The 14,269-nt window shown below is 37.8% G+C and overlaps 3 pseudogenes; 2 read left to right on the plus strand and 1 right to left on the minus strand.

The window, feature by feature from the left end:
* Nucleotides 1-246: 246 nt before the first annotated feature.
* Nucleotides 247-967, plus strand: LOC149014818 (putative calcium-binding protein CML41 pseudogene; annotated as a pseudogene).
* A 6,098-nt stretch (nucleotides 968-7,065) lies between these two features.
* LOC149014819 (lysM domain receptor-like kinase 4 pseudogene) lies at nucleotides 7,066-9,412 on the plus strand (annotated as a pseudogene).
* A 2,351-nt stretch (nucleotides 9,413-11,763) lies between these two features.
* LOC149014820 (peroxidase 60 pseudogene) lies at nucleotides 11,764-13,129 on the minus strand (annotated as a pseudogene).
* Between the last annotated feature and the right edge of the window lie 1,140 nt (nucleotides 13,130-14,269).

A 14,269-nucleotide genomic window follows, 5' to 3' on the forward strand; every position in this document is an offset into this window, starting at 1 on the left:
GACTCCTGGGTCCCTAACGAAGCTGCCATGAACTTTCCTTCCACCAAAAATTTTCCCGCTACCTAACCCTAAATCTCTACCCTTCAATCCCTCTAACTGTCTAACACGCAATTTCTTTTCAAGTTTTCTGTACTTTTCTTTCACAGATTTCAGAATCATCCCGTAAGATTTCTGTAAAATATCTGGGTCACTTTACCTGAACCGGCCCCGTTGATTTCTATATAAACCTCCACATTTTCTTCCACTTCCTTCAGAGCTGGAGCTAACAAAACAAAAAACAGTAATCAATACATCGTCACTGCTCTATCATTCATGGCTATTTCAAAGCCATCATCACCATATAAGAGTTTCAAGCTAAGCCTCCCTCGTCTTCTTCCTTCCAAATCAAACATGTCAAGCCCTCGCAGTGCTTCTTCTCCTATTATTTCACTTACACCCAGATCAAAAAGAGACCAGCTTCAGCAAGTATTTGGTTACTTTGACAGTGATGGAGATGGGAAAATCTCTGGTGATGAACTCAGGTCCTACTTTGCTTCCATTGGAGATTACATAACCCATGAGCAGGCTCAAGGTGTGATCAATGATCTTGATACAGATGGAGATAATTTAATGGATTTTGATGATTTTGTGAAGTTGGTGGAACGTGATGATCATCGAGATGGGGAAGATGATGAAGACCTTAGAAATGCCTTTGAGATGTTTGAGGTGGAGAAAGGGTGTGGGTGCATTACACCTAAAGGGTTGCAGAGGATGTTCAGCCGGCTTGGTGATGAAAGATCCCATGAAGACTGTAAGGCTATGATTCAGAAGTTCGATTTGGATGGTAACGGTGTTCTTGATTTTCATGAATTTAACCTGATGATGGCTTAAACTGTATACTTAATTCTCTGTGTTTAACTTCACCTTTCAATGTATGCTTTGTTAAGGAAACTGGTGCTTCCTTTCCTTAGCTCTAAAACAACAGAATAAAGTATTAAGTCTTAATTACTCTTGAGTTGAGTCTATTAATGTATTCATCGATCTTTTTGGAATCGTAAAGGTGACAACATGGACCGATATGCTTATGTTCTTCATGCTGAAGCAACTAACCAACACTTCACCGAAAACTCATGGAAACTAGGGAATTTTTCTCATCCATCTCAACATGTAGTTTTAGAACTTAATTCATGGTTTTTTCATCTGATTTTCTACAGAGTTACTTTCTTAAAAACTCACTGAAGACGATATATTGATAGGATTTTTTTAGCCAAATCTACTATTGTTTGTTGAAATTCATGCTACAAACTTAAAAACATATAAGACAAATACAAAGAGTTTTAATTTATTTTAATAAAAAAATCTCAAGTGACATTAGAACATAGTATTTTCTTCTATTATCTATAGCTAAATCTTCTTATAAACTAACTTGTATAAGTTAAATTCTAAAGATTCACCAAAAGGAGAAGAAATCCTTGGTTTTAAGCAAACAAATAATCAAAACAGACAAGTAAATGTCGAAAGTAGTCTGAAACTCTCAAAACAAGGGAGAAATCTCAATTTCTAATCAATATCAACACTTAAAAACTAGGTTTCGTTGAGTGTTTAGGTGCTAATAGCACTTAAATGGAAGTTTTTCTTCTCAAATAGCAATCCTAGGGATTTCATCAGGAAGGCGATTCTTCTATAAATATATACCATGTCGCCACTACTTTAGATCGTTGAGATTGCACCACAAGAGTAGCGTAATCATCTTATCTATTAAAAAAATAATAATAATAAATAAATAAAAATTAGTGTTTTTATGAGGAAAAACATAAAATCTGTTTGATAACCCACCAAATGTTTCTGCTTTCAGAAATACTAAAAACAAGTTTGAGTGTGTCTAAAAATAGAAATATTTTTTAGGCATTTGATACAACTTGCTTCCAAAAGTTAAAACAACATCCAAGGCGTTTCAATCTCTCGTACTGCTCCTATAGCTCTAATTTCAAATCCGACTCTAACTCCAACTCTTGTCCTCCTCCAACTACGAATGAAAGAACTGTGTCAAAGTATTAGGAGGATTTTAACAGTTGTTATGTTTAGAGTGTCATATTCCATAAATACCCCTCTTAAATTGTATCACTTAAACTTAATCCACACCCAATTTTTCGCTTATTTACTTTTTCAATGGTAAGATTATTTGGTGCTTTTTTTGTGTGCTGCAACTGAGGTTCATCTAGGCCAGCTTACAGACGAACCCTTGATTCCATAGTAATGAACCAACGATTTAGTGTTTATATAATGGTGAAAGAACGTTACCAGGTGAAGGTATGATCTCTTTCCTGGTAACTGTTTGGGCTAGCCCATATTGGCTGAGCTGGGCTGGGCCAGGCTTAGGTTCTGGATTTGGGATGCTGGGCTGGACCTAGGCCTAAAAAACTTTCTACTTTGCACTCCAGTCCCCATAAGAAAACAGTCTTTCACTTTGAAAACAAGTTATTTGCAGGACTTTAGGTCGAAGACAATTTCTTTCAGTATAAATAAATCATTTTCATTGCTGTAAAACAAAAAATAGTTCATAAACAAGAGACATGGACAGATCATCCAAAATCAATCACAAAAATATTATGAAAAAACTACATGATAAGCTATTTTTCAGGTTTTCTTTTACACAAGTAATCATTAAATGTTTCAATTCACAAAACTATCTAAAATTGGCTTTGAGCTTACAAAAATAACCAACAATGATTTTTCATCCCCTTGGGATATTTTTACCTCTAAAACTAATCATACCAACATATTAAGCAACCATTATCTTCTTCCTAGAATCCCCACTCTCAATTCTTTATTTTTTTCCCCCATCAATTTCATGGTTGCCTAATGAGTCGATATGATTTCATAATTCACTTGGGTTAAGAACAACAATATTATCCCGAACGGTTGGTTCAGTTGACAAAGAACACCCGTCAATAAAAGGTCCACCTTTTGACTCTCCTTTGTTTTCTTGGCAAAGACTATTTCATTCAAAGAAGCTCATTGGACTCTCAAGAAATGACCCCAAAATTACATAGGACCATAGGTTAAACAGCCTTGACAACTCAAGCACATTACTTACAATGAGCTCCACATTGAAGGGGACTACTGAACCTGATCCATTAAAACCTGAAATAGGCTTAAGCAATCAGTTTGGAGTTCTCCATCTACAATTCCTTGTTCCTGGGTCCGCCTAATTGCTGCTCTAACTCACTGCGATTCCTCCCTAGTCATTTCAACACATACTCCTACCTCCTCTTCCAGAAACTTGGAATTGTAAAACTGATCAGCTCCAATCGGTCATGCCAGGATCGGAACTCCTTGGCTTAAATTTCCAGCACAAAGCTCCAACCAAAATGACTAACTAACGCTCTCGTCGAAAGGGTGTGGGATCCTCACTCCTCACTAGTTTTAGTGGGAGAAAGGGCTGGTTGCACAGGGACTAATATCCTGTCTATTTCTTCGTAGATATGTGACATGTGTTCTAACATCACCTCAAAAAGTTAAGTTTCATTTATAAGTTACATCTTTTAAAATTTAATTATAATTCTTTGACGTAACTTAAAAATAGATTTTAACCATTTGATGTGATTTTGAACACATGTCATACATCTACAAGGAAATAGATGGTCAATTTCTATTAAATTTTCAATTGCACAGGTGCTTTGTTACCCATCAGTTGTTCAAATGGGCCTCACATGAATCTAAATGTTAGATATGTATGGGCCATTTTGTGGGAGTTGGTCTGTTGAATTTATTAATTTGAAATTTAAAACGCAAATTTAGCGATTCAAACTCTTGACTTCATAGTTTGGCTTACCAATTGAACAATCAACGTAGATTTCCTCTTTCGTCTCTCACCCTCCATTCAATTTAGAGCAAATTGCACAGACACCCCAAAATGGAGGCATTAAAGCACTGACACCCCATTTTATGTTTAAAAAACACAGACACCCCAATTCAATAAACATACTAGTCCATTCTATTATTGAAACCATTAGTCCACTGTTTATTTTTATTAAATTCCAAAAATGCCCTTATGTAAAACAAAGGCCAAATGTATTCTCTCTCTTCACTCGGCTCTCCACCTCCGCCGTCGATTATCGCCTTGCTCATGAACACCGTCTCCTGGCGGCCTACGAAGATGGATTCTGAAATCTTTGTCTCTCTCAGTTAACCTCTTACTATATTTTCATTTGATATACCTGTGACTAACTAGATTTTTTCAGAAACGTAAAAAGGGATTCGGTTTTAATTAGTAATGGGTCAAGTGGCTTCTTCTGCAAGTGGTTTTAATATTTAATGTGGTTATTATTGATTCCTTTGAATGATTTTCAGGTAGCGAAGAGAAACAGAGAGAGGAAGAAAAGCTCGCCATAAATTTTGGGAAGAATCTCACATGTGTCTCTATTATTTTGAAAGTATCCATTGCCGTTTGGGTGGAATTATACAAAATTTGGATGAACAAGAAGCGCAGGGGTTTTGGGTTTTTCTCTCGACTGAAACCTCCTTTTTTGTGCTTAGTTTTGCATTTCGCATATAGCTCAAAACCTAGAACCAGAATGAGATCTTCTGTTGAGTTCGATATCAATGACTGGGACAAGATTGTTCTTAGAGAGTTTCGCAGGAGTTCTGCTGAGGTAGGATGCATTAATGGCTACTTGTTTCTAGTTCTTTATCCAGTTAATGGATCCGATGATATTGTGAATGGTTTCCTTTTAATCGAACCGATTTCTTGAAATCCAATGATTTCCTTTTAACGGAACGACCTCGAATAAAATGATTCCGTTTAATCGGAATTGACTTCTTGAAATCTTCTTGCTCTCTTTCGCTCTAGGCTTATTTGTTAGTTTAGGTGAACAAGGAGGGCGGAGGTTTTGGTTTTTTCTTCTCTCAACTGAAACTTCCTCGTTTTGCATTTTGCTAGATAAACGGAGCGACCGAAAAGATATTCCAAAAGGTATTCCTCGGTTCTAGGTTTTGATCTATATGTCGACCAGCGAATGCGTTGAACTGCCCAGCGGGAAGCAATGGACGTCGGATTGCTGATCTGAAGCAAGATCGTGTATACATAAATATCAAATTTTGGGTTTATCATCTTCGATTGCATTAGTAGGATGGAAACCTTCGCTTCGGAGGCGGTAATGATGGTGGTGGCACGCCGGAGCCGAAGAGAGCCGAGTGAAGAGAGAATGCATTTGGCCTTTTTTTTTACATAAGGGCATTTTTGGAATTTAATAAAAATAAACAGTGGACTAATGGTTTCAATAACAGAATGGACTAGTATGTTTATTGAATTGGGGTGTCTGTGTTTTTTAAACATAAAATGGGGTGTCTGTGCTTTAATGCCTCTATTTTGGGGTGCCTGTGCAATTTGCTCTTCAATTTAACATAAAATAACGCAATCAATCTGACAAAAGCACGCTGGGCCCACCTATTATCAGGTGAACTATGAAACAATTTTAGATGAGAGGATCTGGACTCCAGGATTCTCTGTTTTGTAACTCAAAAGCAAAACCATCCACAGTCGAACTGATACGAATCAGCTCGATTGATCCAATTCCCGAATCTGAGCGGCTTAGCCAGCCAGCCGAGCTCCCCTCCTCTCTGCGCCGCCTCCCAGATCCCACGCTCCCCCAATTCAACTATGCGTCTATGCCTTTCTAAAGTCAACATAGTCATCATTGCCGGCTGCCGTTAAATTTCTTCCCGCCTGCCTGCCTACTCTGATCCTATTTCCTCCGCGCAGATACGCAGAAAAAGTCAACCCTTTTCTGATCTTTTAAATAATCGCAATGGAGAATGAAGTGACAGGTCAAAATGTAATAGTCTCTTACGGATTTTTATTTGCGGCCGCCGCTGTTGGCAGCAGCCGGCGGTCCGGATTTCTCCACGTATATAATATACGATCGAACGGTTTCAATTAAAAGTGTTGGGGTTTAGTTGTAAATATAATTTTATTTTTTTTACATTAAAGGGCTTTTTGATTTTGTAAATTTACAACAGGACCCCTGATTCTATCAAACACTAAACACTCATTTCGAAAGCCCTAGAGCGAGTTCGCAATCAACTGTTATGAACTTTGTGCTAAAGTTCTGCTTCGATTCGAGGGGCTTAAGCCACTAAAAGAAAGGAAGGGAGGGGAAAGTTGTAGATCTGCTTTGATTCACCTTCTTCTCTAACATGCAACCGGATCATGCATCCATTTTAAAGAAACAAGAATTCTTGATGTTTCTCACACATCCATTTTAAAGGACAGAACTTCTATTGCGGAAATTGTTAGAGAAATTTCTAATATAAATTCTATCCATGTTCTGAAATCAGTTGTTTAGGGTTTATGTTTCAATTAGTTTTTCTTCTTGTTTCGTTTCCCCATCATTTTGTGGTGTTACAAGAAGACAACGGGGGCGCTACTCCAATAGGATTCCGTTTTCGATTAGGAGCTCACGACTTCACAGAGATTGCTCAGTTATGAAGGTGATGCCAGAAGCAGCAAATTTTTGACCTCTACGGGATATTTCTTGACCTTCATTTGCTCTTCCTAGGTGTTAACGTCACGTCCAAGGTTTTGCTGAGGCAGCTTCTAATTTTGACCTGCTTATAGTTTCATAATTTTAATCGAGGGGATGAGAGCCCGAAAGGAACAGAAGACAGGAAGGAAGGGAAGGGGGGGAAGGGGGGAAAGGAAAGAGGCGAAAAGGAGAAGGAAAAAAGGGAAGAAAGGAGGAAAAGACAAAAGGGAAAAGGGGGAAGAAAGAAGACAAGGGGAAAGGGGAAAGAGGAAGAGAAAAAGGGGTGGGAAAACAAAACGAAAAGAGAAAAAAAAAAAACAAAAGCAAAAAAACCGGAGACGATACGGGGATGGCAAATAAAATCCCACTCCTTCAGTCCTTCTCCAAGCGAAATTGAATGTGCACATGACTTAAGTCGAGATTTTGAACAGTTAGATTCGAAATTTTGATTGAAATTGAATATCAACCGTTAAAATTTCAATCTGACACATGCTTGACGTTTGCACATTAAATGCATGTCACCCAAGCAAAGTTCTTCTCCAAGTCGGAAGACTCGGAACTCTATATTTTGATTATTTAAATTTCTGTAACTTTTTGAGAACTGATACATCCTAAGGTTTCTGGGTTTTGTGTTTCCCTTTTTACCTGCAAATGGGTGTTCTTCAATCTCTCATCCTTACTTGCATCCTTTCCTTGATTTATTCCTCTTCTCGTGCTCTTGCTCAACAACCCTACGTGGGTGAGGCCACAACTGATTGCGGAAACACAGATAATTCAACTTCTGTTCTTGGTTACTCCTGCAATGGAGTCAACGCAACTTGCCAGACTTATCTCATCTTCAGATCTCAGCCGCCATATTCCACAGTTCCTCTCATTGCAGTTCTCTTTAGCTCCGATCCATCTCAGCTCGCCCAGATAAATTCAGTCTCTGACACAGCAACCTTTGAAACAAACGAGGAGGTGATCATTCCCGTCAATTGTTCTTGTTCAGGTCAGTATTCGCAGGCAAACACAACTTACTCTGTTCAATCAAATGATACTCCTTTCTCGATTGCTAACAACACCTTCCAAGGTATCTCTACCTGTCAAGCTATCCTGAACCAATCCACTACGTCTGCTACTAAAATCTATCCTGGCCAAAGGATTCATGTACCCCTTCGGTGTGCTTGTCCCACAAAGAATCAAAGTAATGCTGGCAACAACTATCTACTTAGTTACACAGTCACTTTTGGTGATTCTGTTTCCTCTGTAAGTGCCCAGTTTGGAGCTGATGTCCTGCAAACACTTGAGGCTAATGATCTTTCTGAGTCCTCCTATACCATTTACCCATTCACAACACTCCTTGTTCCTTTACAGAACCCACCTTCCTTTTCTCAAACCCTAACCCCACCACCTCCCCCTTCCCCACCTCCACCGTCTCCATCTTTGTCTTCATCACAAAATAAAGGATCAACGAAAACATGGGTCTATGTTGTTATTGGAATTGCTGCAACAATTGGGGTTATGTTGGCTGTGTTTCTCACCGCCTGGTTTCTTTTCTTCCGCGAACGGAGTAGTGAAGCCGATCACATCCTCATCTCCAATATGAGCACTGATGATTCAACTATCATATCCAAAAGCTTCGATTCATATCAGAAACCAACAGTTGACAAAGAAGTCAGAGAACGAATCCAGCGAGTTCCTTGCAGGTATTGCTGACATTGCTAAATCCATTAAAGTGTATAAATTTGAAGATTTGCAAGCTGCAACAGAGAATTTCAGTTCCAGCTGCTGGATCAGTGGATCTGTCTATCGTGGAACCATTAATGGAGACCTAGCTGCTATTAAAAAGATCGATGGAGATGTCTCTAAAGAAATCAATCTACTCTCCAAGATCAACCATATCAATATTATCAGGCTTTCGGGTGTGTGTTTCAGTGAGGGGCATTGGTATTTTGTTTACGAGTATGCCATGAATGGACCTCTAAGTAATTGGCTCCGAGGCAACATGAGCAAGACAAAGGTTTTAAGCTGGATACAACGGGTACAGATTGCACTGGATGTGTCCATGGGGCTTAATTATCTTCACAGTTATACCAACCCTTCTCATATCCACCAAGATATAAAAAGCAGCAATATTCTTCTGGACAGCAATTTCAGGGCTAAGATAGCCAATTTTGGTTTAGCAAGGTCTACCGAAGGGAAGGAAGGTGATGATTTCACCTTGACGAAGCACATTGTTGGGACAATAGGTTATTTGGCACCTGAGTATTTAGAGAATGGTTTGGTCTCTCTGAAGCTGGATGTGTATGCGTTTGGGGCTTTGATGCTGGAACTATTAAGCGGAAAAGATGTCGTTTCATCGCAAGGGGAAGATTTGATCTATTTTGATGTGTTAAAAGCTTTACTCCAGGAGGGAAATAAAGCAGAAAAGCTAGGAGGACTATTAGATCCTTCTCTAGGAGCAAATTATCCTTTGGACCTAGCTCTGTCTCTGGCCAGACTAACAGAGAGTTGTTTGAGGAAGGATCCAGCTAGTCGTCCACGTATGGATGACATTGTGCAGTTTCTCTCAGGAATCATGGCTGCTTCACTCACTTGGGAATCATCTTTCCTGGGTAACCAGAATTTCAACAGCAGCTCATAGGGACCCTAGCAGATAGGTTTGGACTATCAAATTGTGTCATTGCAGCCTTAAATTTTGCCATGTTTAATCCACAGTCAAGTTAAAGTCATCATTGCATACCTATTAGTTGCTCAGAACTCTTACAGTTCTGAAGTTGTAGAACTTCTTTACTCTGGATTCTTCGAAGGCATACACTTCTGTCTTCTTATGTATGTGATATAGTTTGTATGTAAACAATTCAATAAATGCAATTGGTTCATCCTTTTGAAGACTCTGCAATCGCATAAGCTGCAGAGGTCAACTAAACTGGCATTTAAGAAATGTAGTCATATTGTCTCATATCGATAGTTGTAGATGAGAGATTCTGAGATTTCATCATGGAAAAGCTCTACATCATAGTTCAGTACCCAGAGTAGCTGTCTTAAGCTTTGTAAAACTATCATTGAAAGCCAACTGAGGGTAACTTTCTAGAGTTTGCAAACTTGTAAACCATATTAGTGAATGAATGATTTTTTTTTATAACTCCTCTGAATGTTTTAGCATGCAAGGACACCAAATAAACATGAAGGAACTCATTAGAAATTTCATCCTTTTATTTGGTTGAAAATACAAATATAAAAACCAAATAAATGTGAATGATCTTAGCAGAATTATTTTTATTATATCTAATATGCTTTCCATCATTCATAAGAGCATGGCTATTGGATCAAACTAGTCTTGTATGTCACTGCAGTTCCAAATGGGGTAAACCATTGCTGACTTGACGAACTTATATGTACAGTGTGAGCATGTTGAGTTCTATCAGCTCAAGTGGAACTGCTGAGATGCGTCATCAAAGAAGAATTATTTTGAAAACTATAGGGACAGCAAATTTCTTGACAATGCTGAAAATTTCCTGCTCTGTTTGTCCTGATAAAAGAGCTGAATGTGTCAATGAGGATAAATAAGTGACAAGGTCAGCAGAGAACCATGTATCTGTATGTAGTATCTTAACTAGTACTTCTAATTTACTACCTATATCTGATAATAACGTCTAGTTGCAGTATGATTTGAGAAGGATTGAAGTTATTTTCATCTGAGAATTCATCATATGACATTGCATCCTGTGGACTCATTTGGTGGTCCAGATTTTTCAACACTATTTGCCATTTGGCCAACTCAGTTTGGGGTAAAACTCAACATGTGCGTAGAGCATCAATGGCAGCTAAGGATGTTCTAGTCTCTCCATGCATGCAGTGATTTAAGGATATTGACAGCAAGCACAGCTGATTGATCTGGGGCAGCAACATAGTGTAGAGAACATTACTGTTAGCAACTAAATGGTGGCACTGGTTTGAACGTAATCAATATACTCTTCTCCATCTGCTGGAAGCATGAATTGTCAACATTGTCAATACTTGCTATGCAACTTATTTTATTTTTCAGATTGCCAAATAGGCAGAAACATGCAACACTCTCCCATGAAACCTTAATCCAATATTAATCCAATATCAATCCAATAAGTAAATATAACAGTTAACGGCTTGGTGGAAGAGGGTGGTTGATGGTATGACATGAAGTCCTAATCTTTCCTAATGGTTCTGTGAGGACATTTACAGCTCCCAACTTGACCATGAAAGCAGCAAAGTGGGCATCATAGACATATTACTCTAGGCTAACTACTCTGTTGGACTAGTTCCAAAGTCCAGATCTATCTCTTGATCAGTTTTTATAGTTCCTCTTTTATTCTCAATCTACCAGTAGTAGGATTCTTCAGTGTGTTTGCACTTGCGGTAGTCTTAGACAGATTAACTATCTCAAAGGTTGTTTAAGTCTGGGGACATGTCTGCTTTTATACAGTAACTAGAATTGGATGTGTTATTGGTCACCGGCCAGCATTGTTGAAACATGGATCCTAGAATGGACAATTGAAATGAAACTAATGAAGCAAACAGGGGAAGAGCTAAAACTTGCCCTGTGAGTGGAGTATCATGTCGTCTACATGATGAAGTCCTGCCATGCAGTGTATTAATGATTTTGACAAGTCATGGCTAGTTAATCAGGGGCAGCAACATATTTCTGCATAACGAACATTACTGTTAGCAGTTAAATGGTGACACTTTTTGAATGTAATTCATCTGTACTTCTCAGTCTGCAGATAGTAGGGTTGTCAATAGTGTTTATACTTGAGATGTAAATTATTTTACTTTCCAGATAGCCAAATGCACTGAAACATGGACACCCTGGAGGGCCATGTCACTGAAGAAAGGAAACCTGAGATGAATCTAGAGTTTCAGAGGAGAGAAGAAATTGGATAATGAGAGAAGGGAAAAAAGGTTTGCCCATGCACAGCTAAATTTTCACAACCTCAGTTCATGCGCATATTTATTCAATATTTTTGTTATAAGCATATTCATATGAAAACAAAATCTAGTCTAGGACTCTGAAACAGAAAACAACTTCAAGCTTGCTAAAACTCTTCCTTGTATTCTACCAAATTATAAGATATCTTTACATAATTATCCAATGAAAGATATAACAAAATCCTAACTACCCTACTAACCTAAAGACTAAAGCTGCGTCTGCTTCTGGAATCCCGAACAGCTCTGAGTTGGTACTAGGCAGTGCATGTACATCACCCTCTCACGGCACTTTCACCTAAAAATGTATAGGTTAATGACTAGTTGGAGGAGGGTGATTAATGGGTTGACATGAAGTCCTAATCTTTCCTAGTGGTTCTGTAAGGACATTTACAGCTCCCAGCTTAAGCAAGGCAGCCACAAATAGTGCATTGAGGATACTGTAGGCTAGCAACTGCACTGTAGGATTTGTTCAATAGTCCATATCTAACTCTAGAATAATTTGTAGAATTCCCCTTGTTGATCTGTATCTGCTGGTAGGAGTTGTCCATTGTGTTTGCACTAGCTGTAATCTGATCCAAATTAACTAAGTTGTTGGTTGTTGAATTCTGGGGACAAGTCTGCTTTAATACAGTAACCAGAAGCCTATCCATTGTTGGATCAGCCTGGCCTGCGTTGTTGAAATGGTAAAGGCGATCTTTGAAGGAAGAACAATGTGCAAACCTTACTGTGTGTCCACATGAAAATAAAACCTCACCCCCCCCCCCCCCCAAAAAAAATATAATTATTAGCTCAAAATGCATGGAAACAATCATTAAAAAACTATTCATTGTATAGTTTTCTCCAATGATCTTTTGCTTGTTTGTTGCTCCTCTTAGTTTCTCATCAATACACTTCTTAGTTAAGAATTTCTCTGTGCATATGATTTTGCTGAAGTCAAAAGTAAAATAATGAACCATGAAACCAAAAGAATGTGAAGACTTTACATACCCAAGAGCGTAATCATGCCTGGAACATCTATGCTCCTACTTGCAAATGCTGCAATAACATCAGTGATTGATACGCTAGCTGAGGTAAGAGAGCAAGAGCTTGACTCTTGACTGAAATTAAGCCATCTCTTCTCCCTGTTGTTACATTATAGAACTGTCCTCCACCCCTGCATGCACAAGATTAATTGTATCAACACAGGATTTTAAGAGCAATAATTTGCGTGGAGCTTTCTCTTGATCAGCAACAACTAATAACTATCCATAAGAACCTTTTTTCTAAGGAAAAAAAACTTATTGAACTTTTTAATGAGCTTAATTATCTAAGCTGGAACTCTTTTTATGTTGCTGGACTGTATATGCTAGAATGTGACTTTTCCTCAATACGGATTAGGCTCTTCAAACAGAGATTCTCAGTGAAAGTCCTCTAACATCTTTTGCCTGTGAGCTACATTATGTAAGAAAATGAATTAGGCAGCTTACCAAGACTACAGCTTCTCTGGCAGCCATGATAATTATGTCAGCACAAGAGGCAACACCAGGGCATTGTTGTTCCATGGCAGATTTTATAAGATCAATGACATTGAAACCTCTCACAGTTAAGTTTGGAGTTGCACTCTTCTCTGTTGAACTGCCATCCAGGAGTATTGATGCATCACATCCCTTGTAAGTTAAGCCACCACTATTTAACATGAGTCTAAGCACTTCAAATGATTCAAAAACCAATTAAAACTGTTGCTGAAACTTAAAAAAAGTGGATTGAAAAGAGGCTTTATCACCAAAGAATAAAGAAAAAAAGAAAAAGAAAGGCATGGAACACACTAGAAGCAAGAAGTTGCTTCCTGAATCATTGTCCTAACTCCCAAGCAACACAAGTAATGGATGACTCTTGTTAAATTTAATCAATCATCAGAGAGATTAATGATTTAATTAGTCGGAAAAAATACCACCTCATCCCAATTAATTCATCAGCTTGTGCCTTGTGGGTGACCTCTTTTCAACATTGATTATGTATAGAAGACTTCCAAATAGCTGCATCAAACATCTAATGGGCATGGTAGCTCGACATATGGATGGACTCCCTTTCTGATGGTTTCAGTCAATCTGATAACTAGACTTTAAAATATCTGAAAGTGTGCATCATGCTCAGTTTTTTACTCAATCTATGTCAGTTCCAAAGATAGCTTATTACCTCGTGTAAATACAATTGGAAGTCACAAGATGTGCAGCACACCCCTGAACAATCCAATACGTTTCTCTCACCCACAATTGAGGAATTCAAATGAGGCTGAGGGGGTATTAAAAAATAATGAAAGATATTGTTGATTTCATAGTTCTTATCATAGAACAACAACAACAATAAAAAAAAAATTAATAATAATAAATAAATAAAATAATTATATTGAGCCAAATATAGAGAAAAAAATTTCCTTCAGAAAATCATCTAAGATAAAACATTTATTAGAAAGATAATTTTTCTATTAAAAAAAAAGTAGAAGAAGCAGAAGAATCAAAATTCATCTTTGTTTATGGTCACTGATACTCCTCCTGATATCCACAAATGGCTGACAGAGTCATGGTTTACCAGTCAAAAATTCAGAGACTGAACATCAATAAGAGAAAGATATACGAAAGCAACTAAGCAAGCAAACCCCTTTCTCTGCCTTCAATTACCTTCTGAGCTCTGTTGGAAACTCAAAATATTGATATTTTAACACTAAATCATTGACTTCAAAATGAAACTTGGAAGATTCCATCAAGAAGTATATATATATATATATATATATATATATATATATATATATATATATATATATATATATATATATATAT

This window comes from Hakea prostrata, chromosome 5 (genome assembly GCF_041222555.1).
Source record: "Hakea prostrata isolate BN-2017 chromosome 5, UWA_Hpros_2, whole genome shotgun sequence".
Lineage (NCBI taxonomy): Eukaryota > Viridiplantae > Streptophyta > Magnoliopsida > Proteales > Proteaceae > Hakea > Hakea prostrata.